Below are 23,876 nucleotides of genomic sequence, written 5' to 3'. Positions count from 1 at the left end.
TTTCAATAAGCCTTTATTCCATACCTTCTACATGCAAGCCACTGTGCTAAGCACTTTATAAGAAGTGATAAAGGCAAGTCTAGATATAGGGAGATAGACACCCCCATTGGCAGTTGCGAAACAGTGTGGTGATGCTTCCATTTATATGAAATATCCAGAGTCAGCAAATCCAGAGAGACAGAAAGCAGATTAGTAATTTCCAGAGACTGGAAGCAGAGGGAATAGGGAGTGACTGTTTCATGGGTGTGGGGCTTCCTTCTGGGGTCATGAAAATATTCTTGAACTAGAGAGTGCTAGTGGTTGCACAACGCTGTGAGTGTGCTAAATGTCGCTGATGGTTCATTTCATGGTATGTATATTTTACCATAATGCATTTTTCTTAAAAAAAGAATACTAAAACAACAAACAGAAATCCCAGTGTGGTAAGGAAAACTCATTCATTCATTCATTCAACAAATATTTACTGAGAGCTCGTTGTGTGTCAGTCACTGGTTACGTCCTAGGCACCAACTGCTGAGCAACACCAGACATTGTCATTCTCTCATGGACTATGTCTAGTTGAGAGACAGAAAATTAACAAGTAATTTTTTAAAGTTTAACCATGGATAAATGCTATGGAAACAAAATGGATAACTAAGACACTTGGCCTAATTGAGGGTGTTGGACAAGGGCCAGGGAAGATTATACAGAGGAAGGACGCATCAGTCCGGGTTTTCACGGATGAGTAGAAGCTGGAACGGAACTGGGGCAGAGGGGTGAGGTGGAGAGACCATGGGGAATATGGTAGCCCCTTTAGGAGCTTGCTGCCATGGACAAGGAGGTGGTGGATATAGAAACAGTGTAAAGGGTGTTTAGAAACTTAATGAGACAGAATTTGATGATGGATTGCATCTGGGATTGTCGAGTCAGGAGGGAGGGAGACAAAGGGGGAGAGAGAGAGAGTGCCTGTTTCTTAGCTTTCTGGTTTGCAGATCTGTATGACTGACAGTGTCACTCGAAGATAGGAAGTAATCCAGAGGCACCTTTGCCAGATAAAGGAAGGCGTTGCAGAAGAAAACACCTAACGTTGGAAGTGGGTCACGTTGACTCAGGTGGGAAGCCTGACACAGTCTCTTCCTCGAATCTTGTGTAAGAATTGTTCCTATGCTCTTTGGAGTCGTAATTAGTAGTCAACAATAAGTCCATGTTGCAATGATAGCTACATATTCTTGTAACTCATTAAATATATATTAGCTGTCTAGGAAATGATACATAGTTCCATTATCCCTAGCACATACTTTCATTTCTTTTTAAGAAATTTTTAAGTATAAAATAAGAATGAAAGAGAAAAGGGGCACCTGGATGGCTCAGTTGGCTAAGCATCCAACTCTTGATTTCAGCTCCAGTCATGACCTCATGGTTCGTGAGTTAGATCCCCACATGGGGCCCTGTGATAACAGCTTGGAGCCTGCTTGGAATTCTCTCTGTCTCTCCCTCACTCATGCTTGCTCCCCCCCAACCCCCCTCAGAAAAAATAAACTTAAAAAAAAAAAGAATAAAAGGGAGAAGAAAGATACCAGTTATTGAGTTTCCACTCTGTGCTACCAGGTACCATGCTAGGCACATAGTACAGATTTTCTATTTATTTATTTATTTTTTTTTTTTTTCAACGTTTATTTATTTTTGGGACAGAGAGAGACAGAGCATGAACGGGGGAGGGGCAGAGAGAGAGGGAGACACAGAATCGGAAACAGGCTCCAGGCTCTGAGCCATCAGCCCAGAGCCCGACGCGGGGCTCGAACTCCCGGACCGCGAGATCGTGACCTGGCTGAAGTCGGACGCTTAACCGACTGCGCCACCCAGGCGCCCCCAGATTTTCTATTTAAATGACCTATAGATCTTTCCCCCATTTTAAATATGAGGAAACAAAGGCTCGGAGTAAATTAGTAAATTATTTACTAATATTACTGTATTACAAATACAGGTAATAAGTAGGAGAGGTAGGATTTAAAATCAAGTCTCTAGGGGCCCCTGGGTGGCTCAGTCAGTTAGGCATCCGACTTCAGCTCAAGTCATGATCTCACAGTTTGTGAGTTTGAGCCCTGCGTCGGGCTCTGTGCTGACGGCTCAGAGCCTGGAGCCTGTTTCGGATTCTGTGTCTCCCTCTCTCTCTGCCCCTCCCCCACTCACGCTCTGTCTCTCTCTATCAAAAAATGAATAAATGTTAAAAAATTTAAAAAAAAATCAAGTCTCTAGTTGCCTACCAAGATTCACATTTATTCAACTACACTGACATTTTCCTAACTTGAATCATTTGCATGGCACTTTTATGATTTTTTCTACATATGTATGCCACTTATACTAGGATTTTACAACATAGTTTCCTTTGAATTGGCTCATCTGTTTTTAGACTCAAATAGATTTTATAAGGGCACTTTATAGTACTAGCATGAATAGAAAGTTAGTGCAATTATAAAGGCAATCATAAAAGGCAAATGGAAACTATAAAGATTACAATTAAACAATGAAACAGTACTAACTTCTAGCTACCTGCTGTTGTTTTCTGTTGAGGTTCTGAGTTTGATGCTTGTTCTCTCCCTGTAAAATGAAGGATTAGAAAAGTCAGAGAGGTAATCAAGACCAGTAACATATTGAGAGATAATCCCTGATAATTACTGCAGAGAAGAGAAAGAGAAATAATTTTCTCACCACGTGATTCAATGTTATTTACTGCTGTGAACCACCTGAAGCCGTTTTGCAGGCTACTGACATCAAATGTCCCAAGGCTAGGGAGCCACTACTCCCATCAGTGGGACATCCACACTTTGGATTTTCTCTTGATATTGATCCCACCAACATTTGTATTCAAGATCATGGTGGCAAGAGAGTATGTAGCAGTTCAAGTTGCCTCTTTTACAAGAATTATCTGGATCGGGTCTAATGTAGCCTCCCGTCGGCTATGCAGGCATAAAAGAGAAAGGATTTGTCAACCGAAATCTCAGCTCTTACAGCATGTTATGAAATTTAGCTCAGGATGGAACATCTCCAAAGCTTAAATGATTTTATTTTATTTTTTAATTTTTTTTTTCAACGTTTATTTATTTTTGGGACAGAGAGAGACAGAGCATGAACGGGGGAGGGGCAGAGAGAGAGGGAGACACAGAATCAGAAACAGGCTCCAGGCTCCGAGCCATCAGCCCAGAGCCTGACGCGGGGCTCGAACTCACGGACCGCGAGATCGTGACCTGGCTGAAGTCGGACGCTTAACCGACTGCGCCACCCAGGCGCCCCTTAAATGATTTTAAAAAGGGGGTTTTCATCACTTAGAAGGCCCCCACGTGACCGTAAATGAAATTATGAAACTTCAGAGACCCTGAGAGAATTATCGTCCCCAGTCCAGGAAGATGAGCCCACAACGACAGGTCAAAGCTGCGAGCAGAGGAGGCACTTAGGCTTGATTGAAGAAGAGAGGAAACAAACCTACCGCACTTGGCATTCATTGAAGGGAGACAGAGAAGCAACCAGCGCCTTCCTGAGGAAAGACCAGATGGAAGGAAAATTAAGCAAAGTTGAAAAACATTGCTGTGGTCTGTTCCACAAAAACCAGCAGAGCTGTGGTTTCTCTGGAGCCAGAGATTTGAAAGGTAAGGAAAATAGAGATCACATTACATGGTACTCAAGGGTTCAATGTGCAAAACAATGATTCGAATGAAGGGCTAGCTAACGCCTTTTCTGTCTCAGAGATGAGCAAGGGGAACAAGAGGTATCTAAACCTTTAACGGCCATGTATTAACCCAGTCGGAATGATTTACTGTTACCATATTGGGGCTGACTTTGAGTTCAGGAGAGGAAAAAAAAAAATGAAAAACAAGCTTACCCATAAAAAGAGATTGTAGAACTTCATGTCCCAACAAGTGGGTAAAAATGTTAACATTGTTTTTTTATGTCTTAATAAATGTGTTTCATAAAAATTGCTGACAACACACTCCCTAGATCTCTTTATTAGATCGGAAGAGATATTGATCAGAAGGAGGAGTTGATCAGGAAAAAAAAAAAGGGTAGAAGGAAACCAGGTCTTAGGTTACATAAAAATATATTGACTGTCTTTTTGAATTTAATAATCTGGTAAAAATAAGTATTTTTATACAGGTGATAGAAATGAGATAAGAGAAGTTAGGGAAAAAAAGAAGAAGAAGTTAGATAACTTGTCTGGAAACACATAGCTGAAAATGTAGAAATCAGAACTTAGAGCCTGCCTGGATCTACAGCGTTTCGTCTTTCAACCAAACCCCTAAACCTTCTCTAATTAATCCTACCAGCTCAATGGAAATGGCCCATATGCTACTAATATTACCTTCAAGACTTCATGGAGTCACAAAACTACTGTGTCGGGAAAGAAGGATGGTGAGCTTGACCCCATTTTGGGGACATTGCAAAACTCCATGGGCAGTAATGTAATGGTGCCCCCATTCCACAGATGACCAAAATAAGTCTCAGGCAATTACATGTCTTGCCTCAGGTGACGTAACTAATGTGTGGTCGTTCTGGCCATCCGCCTCACATCTCAGGTGGAATTCTACCGAGGTAACTTTTGGCTTTGCACGGAGAGCCAGAAGACGCCTTCAGTCATTATGGTCAGATGTGTTTTGTGAGCGACCATCGGCACTGCTGGAGCAGTCAGTTTTAAAGACCAGATTACTATTCTGGGGACTGAACTCTTCTTCTGAGGAGAAATTCAGAATGTGGTTTGTCTTTGCTGTCTCGAATTCCAACAGATTGGTAGGTGATCCAGGCTTCTACTTTGCATACTTAGTACGTGAACTGTTTTATCCAGTGAGTGCAAAGACACAAAACGAAGGAGTCGGGTGACAGGGTCTCGATCCTCAGGCTGCACACAGTGCCATGGTTACCTTCAGACGGGCAAGATAGGCACAGAACCAAGGAGTCTCTTTTCACGAAGGTTGCTGTAGGGCCACGGGGCCTGCCTGCGGCGGGCCCAGCCAGAGGTGCATCAGGTGTAAGCACGGGAGACTAGATCAGAAATGAGGAGGAACGGGTCGAGGCAGTTGTTAGAATGCCCTTGACTCAGAGGTTTGGGTCTGTGATCCTGGAACCGTAAGTTAGGAGCCCCCTCCAGGACTGCCATCTGGAGCGTGCACCGTTTCCGTTAGCTCTTGAATCCTTTCATCTCAGCAATTAGCTCATGTTTTAGCGTTGAAAACCTTCTGATTTGATTTTCCCCATTCTCACTGCCAGTGAATCGTCGTATAGTGTTTCACTGGGAATGTGAATGTGTGTGTATTACGCAGGATCTTTACTTGTATTGGGGAATGGTTGGCGAAATCCCCACGGGGACTGCTTGGCACTTTGGCACTGATCCCCGACACTGAGGGCCAAATCCCAGCCTGGACTGTCTTGGTGAAGCCCTCCATGGTGAACAACAGGGTAACTTAACTGCTGTCTGATTACTGTGTCTAGAGATAATCTGCGGAAATGATAGGAATGATGGAAGCCGTTGCTGAATGATGAGAGTCACCATGCTTCCTCTAGAATCAGGGGCAGAAGAAGGAGTCACACCGTAGAGACCTAGGACAGGAGGTCATCGTGCAGTTTTGTAGATACGGCAGCACAAGGTGAGGAATCAAGTGTGTCTAACGGAGGCCTTCTTGTGAGGGGTTTACCTTTTTTGCAATTCTGTCTTGGATTAGAATGGACAATGACATAAAACATCTTCTTCCTTCGACATGACGGTTACGTTGGTTATGCTTAACCTTTAGAGAGGCCTCTGGGCTGGTGTAATGGAGAACAGAGGTCAAAGTCTGCACAGGAAAGTGTGGCTTCCCCACCTTCATCCAGTGATGCCCATAAAGCAGGGACAGCACCATCTCAAGAGGAGTGCAGTTGAGGAGCTTCCAGTGCAGACCCTTTCAAAATGAGCAGGGGCTTTCCGTGGAGGGGAGGAGCGTGGGGCAGCCCTCAGTGGCAACCCACACCTTGCACATGGGGCCAATGACTCTTTTCAAGGATTCTGAGGAGGGTGCCCCTTGAAGTAAGGGAAGCCTGGAAGGCTGTCGCTTACATAACAACGCATCCAGGTAGAGTCCACATTGATCCTATAAAAATACCACTCCTCTTACCTTACGGAATGCTTCCTTGAGAGGGAGGAATAAGAGACGTCATCCGATGGGGGCGCCTGGGTGGCTCATTCGGTTAAACGTCTGACTCTTGTTTTCAGCTCAGGTCATGATCTCGTGGTTCTGGGATTCAAGCCTCCCTGTCGGGCTCTGTGCTGTTAACACATTCTGCATGGGATTCTCTCTTTCTCTGCCCCTTCCCCACTCACGCTTTCACTCTCTAAGTAAATAAATAAACTTAAAAAACACAGACACATCATTAGAGCTCTGGAATGGGAGGTAGGGATGGCATATGGGGCGTAACCCACAAATAGTAGTATCTGTGGGAGAGTGCTGGGCTGGGTGCTTCAGCTCCGATGAAGGTCTTAGCAGAGACGCAGAACTGAAAGCAATGAGATGATGCATGGCACAGTAGAGGTGATAGAAACAACATGAGCTTGGGACTCAGAGTGACCTGGATCTGTCTTGGCTTCAAAAACTGCTCTCTTGGGGCGCCTGGGTGGCTCAGTCGGTTGAGCGTCCGACTTTGGTTCAGGTCATGATCTCACAGCTCGTGGGTTCGAGCCCCGCGTCGGGCTCTGTGCTGACGGCTCAGAGCCTGGAGCCTGCTTCGGAATCTATGGCTCCCTCTCTCACTCTGCCCCTCCCCTGCTCATGCTCTGTCTCTCTCTCTCTCTCAAAAATAAATAAACATTAAAAAAAAAATTAAAAAAAAAACTGTTCTCATATTTGAACAAGGTACCGAAATAGTCTCTGCCTCAGTTTTACCCTCTGCAAAATGAGACACATCGCCGCCCGCAAGTAGGGAACATCATATAAAACATGGTAGCATCTCACAAGTACTCAATAATTAGTATCTGTTAGTATTTTCATTATCATTATTACTCATGCTTCTAGCATAATTCTTGGGGTTAATTCTTAATAGCTAATAACAGCCAATACCTCTATCTCACTTAGCTGTGTTCTAGGCACTGTTTCCAGCACTTATATTAACTAACTTAATCCCCGTAACAACCTATGAAGTAGCTTGTATTTTCCATTTTACAGATAAGGAAATTGAAACAGGAGAGTTTAGTAACTTGTCCAGGGGTGCACCACCGGTAAATGGCAGGATCAGGATTTGAATGGAACCCAAGCTGTCAGGGTGCAGTGCTCATTCTGTTAACTGTGATGTTATAAATGTGACTCCTTGTCTGCCTAAGAGGATGCCTAAGAGGATCTATGAGAAAAAGCATAAGGCATATCATTAATCTTTTTTTTTAATTTTTAACGTTTATTTATTATTGAGAGACAGAGACAGAGCATGAGCATGGGAGGGGCAAAGAGAGGGAAAGACACAGAATCCAAGGCAGGCTCCAGGCTCTGAGCTGTCTCCACAGAGCCCGACGCGGGGCTCAAACTCACAAACCGTGAGATCATCACCTGAGCCGAAGTTGGGTGCTTAACCGACTGAGCCACTCAGGTGCCCCAGCGTATCATTAACCTTGAAGGACATGGGGACACAAAACTCAGGTGCATGAGGCCAGTGGAACAAACACAAAGTCACATGGGCCCGGTGGTGTATCACAGCCTTTGAGCCAGTGCGGTTGGAGCCGCAGTGAAAGGCAGGAGTCTGGGAAGTCAGCCTGGGCAAGGAGACGCTCCAGGAGTTGGCCGAAGTAGTTAGCAGGGGAAATTTCTGACCCAGGGTTCTCCTCTCCCATCTGGCAAGCACACAGAGACCAACAAGGAAGAGAAAGAGCAAATCCTTGCAGCAATTTTAAATGCATAGGACGTAACATTAGACATTACGGAGCCTCTTCATTTTACAGTTGACAAAATGGCGTCGCCAGGGGAGCCAGTGACTTGCTGGGGGTCGCAGAGGTAGACTGTGTAAGGAGGCATCCAGAGGAAGTGGCAGCGGCTCTTGGTAGCTATGGAGAAGGATGTGCTGTGGGAACGGGGAAAGGGAAGACAGGAGAAAGGATGTGTGTGAGAGGCTCATGTGAAGCACGTTGACCACAGACTCTCAAGCGATGTCTTTGTGCTAGCTATTAGTTTGATAAACGTTGTCTTCAAGGGAGAGAGATGGGAGGTCAGTTGGGAAATTATTTCCTAACCCAGGGCAGTAATGAGAGTGTGGGTAAGGTCAGGGCCATGGTGGAATAGAGGAGGGAGCATGTTCAGGAAACACCTCAGAGATAAAACACATAGGTTTGGTGGGGTGGGGGTGGGGGTGCACCGAGACCCGACGATGCGATGAAACACGGTTCTCTTTCTAGGTGGAATCCCGAGGCCACTATGGGAATGGGAAGGAGGCAGAAGCCAGGGAGGGGCCCGAACAGACAAAACCTCAGCCTGCTTGTCATTACACAAAGGTTGGATTCTGTTGAGCACAGAGGAGTTCTTTCCTCTCTCCAGCTGAGCACATCTGGCTTTCAGGACGAAAGGATCTGATGTGTCAGGTTTAAACGTCTTGAATGACCAGCTGAAGCAGAGAAGGGATGAGAAGCATGTCAGGTCAACGCTGTGACCTCCCTGGGGCTGTAAGTGATATTCCCAATAATAAACATGGAGCCTGGGCTAGGAGAGGCCCACGATGGTCATTGTTTCCCTGACTAGAATTTTACATGCACGCAGGCTGGAAAACTTGGCCAGAAGTTTGAACCATGTGTTCCGTCAAGTCCTATAAGTCTTTAGACTCCTTTTTTATATTATCCCAGTGAGAAATGTATCAGGAGGTTTATACGAGCCAGGCAACTGTCCTGATGTTTTGCAGAGAGTATCATTGTTATTTGGGCCACTGTGGTAAAAAAAAAAAAAAAAAAAAAAAAAAAAAGGCCTTTGCCCAGGCACACGGGTATAGAGTTGGCAGTTATCAAAATGTGGACAAACTGGAGAGTCAGCTTCATTGCTTCCACGCTGCCTATTTGCTGGTGTTTGTGCTTTGATGACCTCCTAGGTTTGGAATATCTTCTATTATTCCAACCTGCATAAGCAAAGTACGGAAAATTCACAATAAGATGTGAAATACTGATGGAAGCTGGCAGTGTTCCCCCTCCCTGGGCGTTTGCAGGCACAAAGCAGTAGGGCTGTAAGGCACTGTGCTTCAGAAATCAGCCTCAGTGGTAGGGAAGTCACCTCAGTCGCTCCATCTGAAATGCACTTGAATTTCTTCCCAGAGCCTAACCTGTTCTTGGAAGCGCAAATCAGCCCCACCCACTTTGCAAAGCCTACTACCAACCCCAGCCCACAACAGTCTCCCCTACGTTGAACTTCTCTCGGATGTACTGCTTAAGACGTGTATAAGAATTGTGGAAAGCAAACCGATTAGCCATCTCCCTTTGGATGGCATGGTCTAAAACTGAGTCCTTGGAAACCCAAAACCTGGAGTTCAGATCTCAAGTTCACCATTTACTAGCTGGGTGCCCTTGGGCTACATTACCATCCAGTGCCTCACTTTCCAAATTTGTAAACTGGGTGTATTCGTGCCAGGCTCACAGAACTGTGAGAATTAGGTGGAATCACACAGGAAAATACCAAACCATGATAAGGGTTTTCTAAAAGTTAACTATGCCCTTTTTCAAACTCCTGAAATTGTGACAAGAGGCCGCACATAGTAATTCAGTTGTTTTCCAAGCTCCCAGAATCTGCATTTAACATATGTATGTTCTGTGTGTGCGTGTACATGCTTGTGCATGCACACCCTACTTATATTGGTAATAATTAAATATTTTCTTTAAATCAACTTATGAAAAATTTGAATTTACTTAAAAACAAAATTTGTATTATAATTCTAAATGAAAGGAGCAGGATCTCCTGCTCTAAAAAGAACGTAAACTGAAGTCAGTAAGACAAAGCAATATTATTTGATGCTAAGTAAGTTCTAAGCATTAGATCTGCTCTCTTAGTATTAGAGAAAGGAGAATCAGGGGCGTGTGGGTGGCTCAGTCAGTTGAGTGTCTGACTTCAGCTCAGGTCATGATCTCACCGTTCCTGAGTTCGAACCCCATGTCAGGCTCTGTGCTGACAGTTCAGAGCCTGGAGCCTGTTTCAGATTCTGTGTCTCCCTCTCTCTCTGCCCTTCCCCCACTCACGCTCTGTCTCTCTCTCTCTCAAAAATAAAAATAAAATATTAAGGACAAATTAAAAAAAAAAGAATCAGCAAATGTCAAAGAGGTTTTGTGGATAGGCTCTTACAAAACGTAGCATTTTTTTCTTGATGTAAGCAAGTTAGAAATACAACTGAAAAAGGGGGCTGACTGTTTCACAGTAAGACTCATTGTCCTTTAATTGATGTCCTTTTATCACTCAATTCATCTTTCAGGGCACTCACTCTTTAGAGCAAAAATTACAGTCGATAGTGCAGCGTTTTAGAAGCAGAGACATCAGCCTTTGAAATTTGGCCCTGCTCCCTACTTGCCAATTACATCGAACAACTTACTCAAGTCTTTGTACTTCACTCTCCTCATTAGTCAAATGAAGTATTAACACTCAGCTTGGAGGGTATTTGCGTGGATGCCATAAAGTATGTTACATACATAGTAAAATGCCTTGAATTCATAACAGAAAAGCATAATGATGATGACAGGGAAAATTGCCTTGTCAAAGTGCAGACACATAAAATAAAGAGCTGTGTGCCCAGCCATCCAGTTCACAGGGACAAAGATGTTCTGGGGCTCTCATCCCAGACATCCGGACAAGCTGTTAGCACATAACTGGGTGGTTTGAAGCCCTCCAGGATTATATAATATTAGATGGCAACCAGAACTGTTAGACCTTTTTCTTTTATTCCTTACATAGATTTCATTTTTCAACCAAAGTTAGAAAAACATTTTTTTTAGTAAAATATTGAGAAAGCACTGTAAAGCAGAAAGGAAAAAATAAAATCACTTCTGATTCTGCTACCCAGACAAAACTGAATATGGTATTTTGCAAATATTTTCTTTCAGATTGTTCTATTCAGATTATGGGTATATAATGTTTTTTGTTTGTCTTCTTAAGATGGAAAGCTACTCTGCCCTTTGTTTTGTTATCAGGTCTGTTTCTTTAACAAATAAAATGTGTACTCATGCAAATATTTTTCTGATCATTCTACAACCTGGTTTTTATGTTTATGACAGCATATCACATGGATGTAGCAAAATTTACTTAGTTATACTAATGCCAGTAGTTTATTTTTTTTAAAGTTTATTTTGAGAGAGAGAGCTCGTGTGTGCATGAGCAGGGGGAGGGGCAGAGAGAGAGAATCCCCAGTAGGCCCCCTGCTGCACAGAGCTGGACAGGTGCCCCTCTAATATCAGTTATTTAAGTTGCCTTGAGTTAATATCTACTGTTTTACAATTTTTTTTAAGTTTATTTATTTTCAAAGAGTGTGTGCGTGCATGAGTGAGAGAGGGGCAGAGATACAGGGAGAGCGAGAGTCCCAAGGAGCCTCCACACTGTAAGTGCAGAGCCTGATGCAGGGCTCCATCCCATATACCTGGTGAGATCACGACCTGAGCTGAAATCAAGAGTTGGACGCTTTAACTGACTGAGCCACCCAGGCACCCCATACCGTTTTACTATTTTTCAAATGTTGCAGTTCACTTCCTTTTAAATGAATCATGACCCAGAAACAAGACAATTTCTTTCAGATAAATTGTGAGAGGTGGACGTTCTAGTCAAAGAATACATGCAGTTTAAGGCTCTTTGAGACTGCCACATTATTCTCAGGAAATTTAATATTAGTTTACAGTGAATGTGGAAAAAATGCACACTTTTTAGCCTCCCTGCCCAAAGTAGGTGGTATCGCATAAACATTTTTTGGGTGCCCATTTAGGTGAAAATGTTATTTTATTTTAAAAAAAAATTTTTTTTTTCAAACGTTTATTTATTTTTGGGACAGAGAGAGACAGAGCATGAACGGGGGAGGGGCAGAGAGAGAGGGAGACACAGAATCGGAAGCAGGCTCCAGGCTCTGAGCCATCAGCCCAGAGCCTGACGCGGGGCTCGAACTCACGGACCTCGAGATCGTGACCTGGCTAAAGTCGGACGCTTAACCGACTGCGCCACCCAGGCGCCCCTGAAAATGTTATTTTAAATGTTTGTACGTTTCCTATATACTTACTGATGGCTTCTATTTTTTTCTTTTATGAATTTCGTGTTCAGATCTATACTTACTTTTTCCCCATTGGGGCATTTATCTTAGTCTTATTGATTTGCAAGAAAATATTTACATATAAGATCAGTAATTTGCACGTCCTACACGTTGGCACTGATTTTGCCGATAACCTGTTGGTTTCTTATTTTTACAAATGCCACGTGTGATAGCTACAATATTAAAAAATTAGGGGCACCTGGGTGGCTCAGTCAGTTAAGCAGCTGACTTCGGCCCGGGTCATGATCTCGCGGGTCCGTGAGTTCGAGCCCCGCGTCGGGCTCTGTGCTGACAGCTCAGAGCCTGGAGCCTGTTTCAGATTCTGTGTCTCCCTCTCTCTGACCCTCCCCCGTTCATGCTTTGTCTCTCTCTGTCTCAAAAATAAATAAACGTTAAAAAAAAAAAAATTAAAAAAAAATTATCACGTAATCCTATCTGTTAGTGACTTCTTTCATAACTGTGCCTTTGGTATCAAGCTCAGAATGTTTTACGCTATAGTCAATTATATAAATTTTTGCACATATTATCTTTCAGCGCTTTACCAGTTTTAAAAAGTTTTGCGAATAATACACAAATAGAATTTTATTGTAAAAATTTTAATGTGATCAGAACCACTGAAACATGCCCTCATTCCCTTGGTTATCTCATTCAGTCTTGTGGCTTAAAATGTGACCTGATGACTCCCAAATTTATATGTCCGTTCCTGAACTGTTTCCCGGATTCCAGGGTCATACATCCGCCTGACTATTTGACAACTCTACCTGGATATGTAACAAGCACCTCAAATTTCACAGGCCCCCAAACTAAGCCCTGACATCTCTTCTACAACCTACCTTCCCACTTCAGTTAAACACGAATCCATCATGCACATGCTCATAATAAAGTCCTCGGAGGCTTGCTCACTCTTTTTTTTTTTTTTAATTTTAATGTTTATTTGTTTTGAGAGAGAGAGCAGGGGAGGTGCAGAGAGAGAGGGAGAGAGAGAATCCCAAGCAGGCGCCATGCAGTCAGCACTGAGCAGGACACAGGGCTCAAACTCACAGACTGTGAGAGCATGACCTGAGCCTAAATCAAGAGTCAGACACTTAACTGACTGAGACACCCAGGCGCCCCCTAACTCTCTTGTTTGTACAGTCCTGTTGAACTATTCGACAAATCCCATTAGCTCGCCCTTCAAAATATATCCAGAAGTCAATTACCTTATGCCACCTGTCCTGCCACCACCCTGGTCCCAACCACCATCATCTCCCTTCTCCAGGTTCGCAACAGCCCCCTGTCTAGTTTTCCTTCTTGCTGTTCTTGGCTTAGGAACCGCGGGGTGATCCTGTTAAGAAAACTAAGTTATATTGTGTGTCCTTGGCTTAACACCTTTCAACAGCTTGCTCTGTCATTCACAGGAATCACCACAATCCTCAGACACCCTTTAAGGCCCTGCAAGGTATGCCTTATCTTGTTGACCTCATTCCCTGCTACTCTTTCTTCGGGGAACAACATGCCCAAGTCAGGGTATCGAACGTTCCAGGTCCGCTCCCTCCTGAGGGAGTGCTCACCGTTCTGCAGCCTGGGAACATACCCACGTGGCACATCCCCTCACCTCTGTCGCATCTTTTCTCAAGTATCACTTTCTCAGCAAAGTGTTTTTTCTCTACCCCCGTTTGTGCTCTGTTTTCCTCTAGCATTTTTTCACCATTTATCCTATATTTTACTCATTTATTTTGTTTATGGTCTCTCTCCTCCCCACTAGAATGTATGCTCCATGAAGGCAGAATTAGTGTTGCTGTCCCCTGCTGTATCCTCAGCACGAGGAATAGTGCCTGGCACATGGCAGGCCCTCAACTGTTTGTTAAATGAGCCAATTAACTTATATAAACTTCCCTTTTGTCATCACTCTCAAACTCAGTCCCTTCCCCAAGCACCAGAGGTAACTAATAATAAACGAAGAAAGCAGTTGCAGAACATTATATACAAGGAATCCTTAATGTAAAGCAGATAAATAAGTAAATGCCAAAATAAAGTTATGGAGGCACACACACCAAACTAAGATGTTGTTATTCCATCTGGAACTTATTTATCTCTGAAGGAGGGGAAGATATACATTTTTTTCCCAAGTGACTAACCAATCGTGCTATTATTATTAAAACCTATCCACTAATATTCTAACATATCCTCACTGATACAATATGACACTTTGAACATATATTACATGTGTCTCAACTGGGGCCAGTTTGCTGGACTATCTATAGCTGTAATGCAGAATTTTAAAATTATATCACTATAGCAAACTTGCGTATCAATTAGAGTTAGTCACCTCTTACTACTCTTTAAAAAAAATTTTTTTTAATGTTTATTTTTGAGACAGAGAGAGACAGAGCATGAAGCGGGGAGGGAGGGGTGGTCAGAGAGAGGGGGATACAGAATCTGAAGCAGGCTCTAGGCTCCGAGCTGTCAGCACAGAGCCCAATGTGGGGCTCAAACTCACGGACTGTGAGATCATGACCTGAGCCGAAGTCGGATGCCTAACCGACTGAGCCACCCAGGCGACCCATCTTACTACTCTTTTTTAAAAATGTCCCTGCTTGTTTTCATGATTTTATTCTCTCAGCTATTTTTTTTTTTTTTGGATATCTTTTAAAGCTGTTAGGTTAAAGAATTAGTATTTTAGTTGGAATTTCATTACATATACAGAGTAGTTTGTGAACAATTGACATATTTATACCATTAAGTACTTCCTTCTTGGAACATGGCATGCCTTCCCAATAATTCATATATTTTATGGCTCAGAATGTAGTCATGTTGTCCTCATTAGGTTTAGGACATTTCCCATTCAATTTTTTTAAATTATTCCACACAACTAGAACAGAGATTCATTTTTGTGTATTTGTATTGTGAGCCAAAGTACTGAGTCCTATTATTAGAGTTTTGTTGTAGTTGTTGTGTCTCTTGGTTTTCTGGATAATCATCATCTTGAGATAATGACAATTTTGTCACCCCCTTACTACACCTGGATTCCCCAACATTCACAGCTTAAGATGGTGGCCTATATATGAGTGATTTGGTGGGAAGCACAAGGGCTCCAATCCCATGTAACAGCTCTTTCACATGGGGGAGCAAAGAGAGAGAGAGAGAGAGAGAGAGAGAGAGAGAGAGACAACCAAAAGATGTGCTATTGAGTGGGTCACAGCTAGAGGTTATTTGTTGTCTGATCCCACAGGACTGATTAAGAATCGTATGTGAGGCATTTCCATATTAGCCACAATAAGGAGAGAGAAGAATTTATGCCCTTCTGTCTATCTGCCATTTTGCTAACGTTTCACCCCGAGAGGTGTTAACTTTACCTCACTTCTGGGTTTTGCATATGTGGATGCTGTGTACAGTCCCAGCACATTTCATGCCTCAGGATCAAGAGGGAAGCTTCAGGGGAAAAAAGGTGTATGGTGCAGGTCTGACAACGTGAGGCTCTGTCATATTACACTGCCAATAAGTCAGTCTGAGACTACACAGAACAGTGCTTGCTGGAATGAGATAAACAAGGCCAAGGGGATCTGAAGTGGTGGATAAGAGATACCAGTACAGTCCACCCCTTGTACTTAGATCCTCTAGTGCTTGCCATCACATCTGGCTCCTATTCTGCAGTATGGAGCCAAATAATCCCTCACCTTATTCCCCAGACAGAGGAAATGCAAAGCCAATCTTTCATGGAGTCACCTTCAGAGAGGTAGCCAGCCTTAATCACTGAGGCTTTGTGAGAGAGTTAATGAAACAAGGTCTAGTCCCTATTGTGAAAGCAGCTCTGATTACCTCTCACTTTCTGCCCAGGGGATTCTCAGACCTGCTTTTTGGGATACTTGCAGAAGAAACTGTGCCAGTCATTCTGATGTAAAGAACAAACAAAGAGGTGTGAGGTGACTAACACCAATAAGGTGACCTTTGACAAATGGAGGAGAACTGGCAGATAAATAATCCTCTTTCATTCTTCAGTGGACAGTTTGAAAGCTCATTCTAAATTATTCTTCAGAGGGTCTTTAGCAGGATCAAGCCATAGATGCCCCCACTAGGGACCATCTTGATAACATATCATTGGATTGGTTTTTCCCTGCTTTTCTGCTTCATTATTCCCATTGACCCAACTCTGCATCTTTGGTGTTTCTTCCACCAGTTGCTACCTACAAGCAATCCCTGTCTCAAGCTCTGCTTTTTAGGAAAATCTAGACTAGCTGGCATCCATGTGTGTCACCTCTGACCTATTATCCAATATTCATTGAAAATTCTAGCTATTCTCCTTTTCTCAATATTCCAGAAAAATCCAAGCACATGTTTATGGACAAATCACCAGAATATTTGTCATATATTCTTGTTGTGATATTGTAGGACCTTCAACAAGAAGACAGGCCTTCCCTTCTGTCAATAGGGGCTGGATCTGTGAACAGTTTTAGATCTGGAAATGAGGTCAGGGACCATAATTTTCCATAGCAGCAAATGAAATCATATTTTTGCTTTCCAGCCTTTTTTCTTCTAATCAGACAAGTTGAGCATCACCCTGGTCTGTTGTTCACATGATTCACTCCCAGAATTTTAAGATGTATTATCTATTGCTACAGATCTTGGCAAGCCAAAGCATCCTATCCTACCGGCCACTCCAAGGCTTGCTGCCCATTTTGGTAATTATGTCCACTTTGTCTCCAATGTTCCTGGCTTCTACTGTTCCACAGCACCCCCCTGTCCATCCTGGCTTATACTAGAAAGTCACCACTGAGTTTCTCAAAAATGCCAGTAGCCTTTTTGCTAGTGTATGTGGCCTTAGTAAAGTGAATGTGCTTGGGGCCCGCCTTGGGAACACAGACAGTGGAATTTCTGTTCTCACCTAATAAATCCATTTTCATATTCTCACTTACTTTCTGACCATTTTCCTTATGGCATGCTTAGGCAATTCTTGCATCCCCATCTCATTTACTGTTGTCCTTTGCCAGGTTCAAGCTAGTGAATTGGGACTAGCTCCATATATTCCTGAAAGAATGTTGAATCTTGGGTGAATAAATTCTCACCTGTTCAGTCTTAGATTCTACCTTCTTAGATCCCACACCTCAAGGTCCACTCCTATACATGCTCCCTGGTTCCTGTGAGTGTCCTGTGAGTGGTACCAAGAAGTTATTTCCTGGAGCAGAGAGTCACTCCCTGCTTGGACGGTGCTGGAGGCTTGGCTTGTGTTATCAATCTGGAGGCAATGAGGAGTGAAGGATTGGATCTTAAAGACAAACATAAAATTGAAATGCATTTGCCTCGGTCGATGTCTCAGGATGGGTTTTTTCAGAAGTAGATTAGGTGCCAAGGATTCTGGTGCAAATCTCTGAAGATGCTAGTTAAGGAACAGGAGAACCAGGAAAGGGAAGGACAGAAAGCCAAGCAAGTGTGCAATTTCAGATGAAGTCCCAGACTCATTTGTTCACAAATGTTCATAGCAATTTTAGTCACAATAATCAAAATCTGCAGCCTAACAATCTCTTTTTTAAAGATGTTTATTTATTTTTGAGAGACAGAGCACAAATGGGGAAAGAGCAGACAGAAAGGAAGTCACAGAATCCAAAGCAGGCTCCAGGCTCTGAGTTGTCAGCACAGAGCCCGACACGGGGCTCGAACTCACGAGTCACGAGATCATGACCTGAGCCAAAGTCGGCGCTTAACTGACTGAGCCACCCAGGTGCCCCTAAAACTTAACAATCTCGATGCCCATCGACAAGTGAATAGATAAACAAATTGTGATATAGTCACTTAATGGGAAATTACTCAGTAATGAAAGGGAACACATCACTGATAGGCAACAGCAAGATTCCATCTCAAAAACATGCTAAGAAGCCAGATTGCAAGAGTTACATACCATATTAATCCATTTATATGAAATTCTACAACAGGGAAATATAATCTATAATGACTTAGAGCAGATCAGATGTCACCCTGGGCTGGCATTAGTGATAAGGTGGTAGTGATAATCTAACTGCAAGGATACTTTGGGGTGGTTATGGTGGTATATACATGGATTATACACCTTTATCATAACTTCCAGAACTGTGCATTTAAAATGAGTGCATATAATCGTTTGCAAATTCATTTGTTCTTCTTTCCTCATTTCTTAAATAGAAACTTAGATCATTTTGAGACCCTCATTTTACAATATAAGCATTTCTTGCTAAGAACTGCTTTATCTGTATTCTTCAAATTTTGATGTGTTGTGTTTTCATATTCATTCAGTTTAAAATAGTTTCTAACTTCACTTCGGATATCTTCACTCATGGATTATTTAGAAGCGGGCTGTTTAATTTCCAACTATTTGGAGATTCTTCAGATATCTTCTTGACATTCATCTCTAGCTTAAATTCCTATGGTCAGATAATATACGTTTGATTAAATTTATTGAGACTTGATAAGTAGCCCAGGATATGATCAATCTTGTTGCAGAACTTGTGTTCTGCTGTTTGGGTGGAGTGTCTAATAAATTTCACTGAGGTCAAGTGGGTTGAGAGTGTTCTTCAAGTCTTTCATATCCTTGGTGATTTTCTTTTTTCTTTTTTGTTTTAATTCTTATTCTTTGGTGATTTTCTATCTTTGTGTTCTCTCACTTGTTGAGATCAGGGTTTTGAAACTCTAAATTGCAATTCTGGATTTTTACGTTCCTACTTTCAATTCTGTCTGTTTTTTGCTTCATATATTTTGAAGCTCTGTTGTTACATGCATACATTTTTTTTTTTTTGGATTGATACTTCTTCTTGATGAATTCTTCTCTAACTTACTATAGTTCACCTTCAAATTATTATGTCACTCTGTGCTCTGAAAGAACCTTATAGCAAAATACTTCAATTTCCCCTTCCAATACTTTGGGCTATTCTGGTCATACATTTTACTCTACGTATGCTCTAAACCCCACAATTTAGTGCCTTTTGTTTGTTTGTTTTTATAAAGTTAATTGTTTACAAGATATTAACAATGAGGAAAAAAGGTCATATATTTATCATTTCTGGGGCTCACTTTTTTATTTTGATCTAAATCTCCATCTGGTAATATTTTCCTTCTGCCTCAAGAATTTCTTTTCAACATATCTTACAGTGCAGATCTGCTGGAAATGAATTTTACACTGCTTTGTTGGTCTGAATTTTTCAGACACTATCCTTCATTTTGAAGGTTATTTTCTTTGTTCTGTCTCGACACTCAGTTCATTTCTTTATCTCTTTGTGTTTCATTTTGGGCAATTTTAATGGGTAGAGCTTCACATTAATTTTTCTTCTTCAGTATATAATCCATTTTTGAAAGTTTATTTACTTATTTTGAGAGAGACAGAGAGAGCAAGTGGAGAAGGGACAGACAGAGGAGAGAGAGAATTACAAGCAGGCTCCGCACCACCAGTGCTCGAACTCACAATCTGTGAGATCATGACCTGAGCCAAAGTCGGATGCTTAATCAAATGAGCCACCTAGATGCCCCTGGGTATAATCTTTTTTTAAAAAGGTTTTGGACATCGTGTTTTTATTTCTAGAAATTCCATCTGGGTCTTACTTTTATATCTTGTATTTTTTTTTTCTTATCATCCTATTTATGTGTTTGCTGTCTTCTTGAATATATGGAACATCTGTTTTAACATTCTTGTCTGCTAGTTTTATTATCTCTTTCATTTAAGGGTCTATTTCTATCGATTAATTTCCTCCTGATTGTGGTCTCTCTTATTCTGATCCTTTGAATACCTGTTAATATTATACCGGATGCTAGACATTGTGATTTCGCATTGTTAGGTGCGGAGTTTTGTTATATTCCTTTATGTGGTGTTGGATTTTGTTCTGACATGCAGTTATTTAGAACAACAGATTCCTTTCCATGTTTGCTTTTTAAGCTTTGTTAAGGTGTGTCCGGAGTAGATGTACGTGTGGAGCTAGTTCGGCCCCACTGCGGTGGCGATACCCTTTTCAGAACTTGACCTGGTGCCCTCACAATGACACTGTCTTTCCATTCTGGGTGACTGGCGCACACACTATTTCAGCCCTCTGTATGGTTCTTTCCTGGCTTCGGGTAATTTCCTTTCATGCATGCATAGAATGGTGCTCAGCCAAGAATTCCAAGGACCTCTCTGCAGGTCACTGGAGCACTCTGTGTGTACTTCCCTCCACGCGGGTGCTGTGTCCCTCAACTTCCAGCTACCTTCGCTTGCCAGGTTCTGACCTATTTGAACTTTCCCCACCTGTGCCTCAGCAGGTGGGGAAACCTGAACTAGCACAGGTTTGTTTGCTTCCTTTCTCTCAGTCTTCTGCCGCCTGTTGTCCAATGTCACGGAACCATTTTTCACATTTATTTTTTTCCTGGATTTCAGGTTGTTTGAGGAAGGACAGTAAATATGTTCCTTGCTATCCCATTACGTTCTGAAAAAGGAGGCCACTTGCACAGAAGTTATACTTCCAATCTTTTATGTAAGAAAAAAGAAAAGAAAAAAAGAAAAGAAAAGAATATTGCTGTAAATTATTCAGTTTCTGAGTGTATGACAGATACGTTTTGAGAATTCTTATTCTCTTTAATCACAGCTTAAATCTCTACTTTGACCCCAAACTTAGGTATGTTAAAAAAAAAAAAGCTGGAAGTAAATATTAGTGGTTTATTACATTTTTATTGGACTAATTGTCAAGAGTTTGGGGTAAATCGAGGAGTTCAGTTTTGGCCTCATTTTTGAAGTTTTCTGTTCGGTATCAGGTAGAGATGTTCAAAAATCAGTTGGATCTATGACATCTGGCCCCCAAGAGAGTTCTGAATTACAGGTTTAAAAATCACCAGCAGAGAGGGGCGCCTGGGTGGCTCAGTCGGTTAAGTGTCCGACTTCAGCTCAGTTCATGATCTTGCAGTTTGTGGGTTCGAGCCCCGCGTCGGGCTCTGTGCTGACAGCTCGGAGCCTGGACCCTGCTTTGGATTATCTCTCTGTCTCTGTCTCTCTCTGCCCCTCCCCTACTCACGCTCTGTCTCTCTCTCTCAAAAATGAATAAACTTTAAAAACAAATTGAAAATCACCAGCAGAGAGCTGGAGGCTGAAGCAATGAATATGAATAGCTTATAACGAAGAACGAGAGATGAGGGGACAGGGTGACGTCCTGTCCAAGGACACCGACTGGCAGAGAAGCCGAGGAGAAAGAACTTAAAAAGGAGCATAACAGGAACAATGTTGCAGCTAAATTCAGTGCTAGTCTTCTTAGAGAAACTAACATTTAGATGAATAAAGAGTCCTCCTGTAAACTTGTTTGATATTAGTAGTCATTCCCTGTGAGCTAGGCTGTCCCAGATCTATCTCTTGGCATTCTTTTCCCTCCCCACCCCTCCTCTCCCCTCGAGCAGGGGTAAAACATTCAGCCTGTGGAGGCTGAGAATGAAGCGTTTGCACTGAGTGGGATATCGCCTGAGATCATGTCTAAGGGTCCTTCTGAGTCTAATTGACTATGAAAAATTTATAAAACACAGATCTTACAATAACCTAGCAGTAAAAGCTAATCAGAAGACTTTGTGAGGTATTCTGCCACACACACTCTTAAGGCCAAAATAGCTGTGCAATATATTTTCCGTGGCTTTTATAAAGAAATTCTTGGAAAACACTGCAAGCTGGCTTGGGGCTCCTCACTTATGGAACTCATATTTCTATGTCATTTCTCTCCATCTGAGGTTGAATAACTCTGAGGTTACAATTGTATTGCTCTTAAGTGGTAAGATGGTTTAGCTTTTGAAATGATGCTTCTACTCGGGGCTCTGGCAGCTAGTGGGTTTACTCTTCCTTAAATAATGAATCCACAGAAAGGAGTTAGATTGGTCTTTGGTTCGATCTCAACTCTTCTCCATAAAGGCCATTTTATATGAAGGTGTTAACCCCCAAACAGAGCAGAATTCAGTCTTCTTTGGAACCCTATAATTGAAAGATTTAGAGTTTTATGGGCAGAATCAATTCTTTCTTTAAAAATATTCCTTATTGGCAACAGAAGGTGATAGTCATTTAAGAAACAGAAAAGATGGTGAGTTAAATTTGTTGATTTGCTGAGGTGTTTAAAATATGGTTTTCATTCCTTACCACCCAGAGAAAGAAGACATATTATTCTCATTTTCTACAGCAGAAAATGCCTCCAGGGAGTGAATAACTTGCTCAAGGTCATCAAGCTAGTATGCCATGATTTGTCTGGTCTGCCTCTTAAGCCTTTTCTCTCTTTATATGTCACGATGCCTCCATAGTGTAGGGAGATAATTTCTGCTGTGTTCTTTCTGAGAAATCAGAGTTCACTTCATCCTGGAAGGTTTAGGAATGAGAGAGTAATACAGAAGGAATCGTTACCACCACACCTCATAGGATGCATTGTTTTTACTGCTGAAATCCTAAGTGTATAGAACAAAATAACAGTTCACAATATAAGCGAGAAGCATGTACTTGGGAAATGGCACAGGGCCTGGATCCAATTCTGAATCTGCCAATTCTAGCTCTGTGGCTTTGAACAAGGTATTTCCTGTCCCAAGCCTCAGTTTCCCCACTGGAAGAATGGAGCAATCATGCCTACCTGAAGGTGCTTCTGTTGAAATCTCAATGTCCCAGAAGCTCAAAGAGGCACGCTTTGCTAATAATTTCTGTTAGGAGTCCATGAATAAGCATGAGAGGCTACATTCCTAGCCCATTTTGAGTAGTCTGAAATTCCATCACTGAGCCAATGGGCCACAGCAAGGAAATGGGACTAGGGTGTGCGGGCGGACAGGACAGATAAAAATGACCACTAGTGAGAGAGGAGATCCACAAAGGGTGATGGGAAGGGAAGGTAAAGTCTGGCATCATTTCTACTCTGGAAGGAAAGTGGCCCACAGCTGTTTCCACATCTGCAGGAAGAGGTGTGCTGGCAAGTATGTGGGATTCAGGATGGAGCATAAAGGGTTAAATGATATTTGCAATTGTATAGCCCTCCTAATTGTTCTTGTTACGCGATTGTCTCACCTAGAGTACCGCTGGGTACAACTGGGAAGATAAACCCTAAGTAGAATTCATATATATCTATATAGATATCTATCTATAGATAGATAGATAGATGAAAGTACTTTGTAAATGGCAATCACCGTAAATTTAAATTACTATCCTTCCTCTTTTATCGATGAGGATAAGTATATTTCCCTAGTTTCTATGGTTAGTAAGTGGCCAATTTAGGACTCTGAAAGCCATTGTTCTTTACCGTCCAGTTCTGTTCTTCAGTAAAGCCTACTTGAGTATATGGGTGTGATCTCACTGAGGAAAGCTTCAGATTCAACAAGTATCAAAGAAGTGCCCAGCAGGCACTGAATTAGACACTGGGAATCAGTGACATAAGAGGCCATCAAAGACCTCACCGGTTAGCACGGGAGACAGACACATAAGAAAGAAAAAAAACAAACAAGACAGTTCCCATGTTGAATACTCTGAGGATCACAGAGAAGGGAGGACTTGGTAGTGTATATTTTATTCAATTCACTGCCTGTCTATTATCCCCATTATGTGCTGAGCCCTGTGTTAGTTGAGGAAACAGATAAATAAGACAGAATCCATATCCTCAAGCTTATCCCCAAAAAAGGTGGCAGCACTGGAGAAATTTGCTTATTCATACTTAAATAAATACCTATTCCTTCCATAT

The 23,876-nt window shown here is 42.2% G+C and overlaps 1 long non-coding RNA gene across 1 annotated transcript in view; it reads left to right on the top strand.

The window, feature by feature from the left end:
* Positions 1-23,876, top strand: part of LOC147578040 (uncharacterized) — a 244,607-nt gene that overhangs the window by 164,811 nt on the left and 55,920 nt on the right. The gene's annotated exons all lie outside the window — the stretch shown is intronic.

This window comes from Puma concolor, chromosome C1 (genome assembly GCF_028749965.1).
Source record: "Puma concolor isolate L17-30 chromosome C1, mPumCon1.1.hap2, whole genome shotgun sequence".
Taxonomy (NCBI): Eukaryota; Metazoa; Chordata; class Mammalia; order Carnivora; family Felidae; genus Puma; species Puma concolor.
Note: the sequence above shows the minus strand (reverse complement) of the source record. Positions and strands in the feature narration are given on the sequence as shown.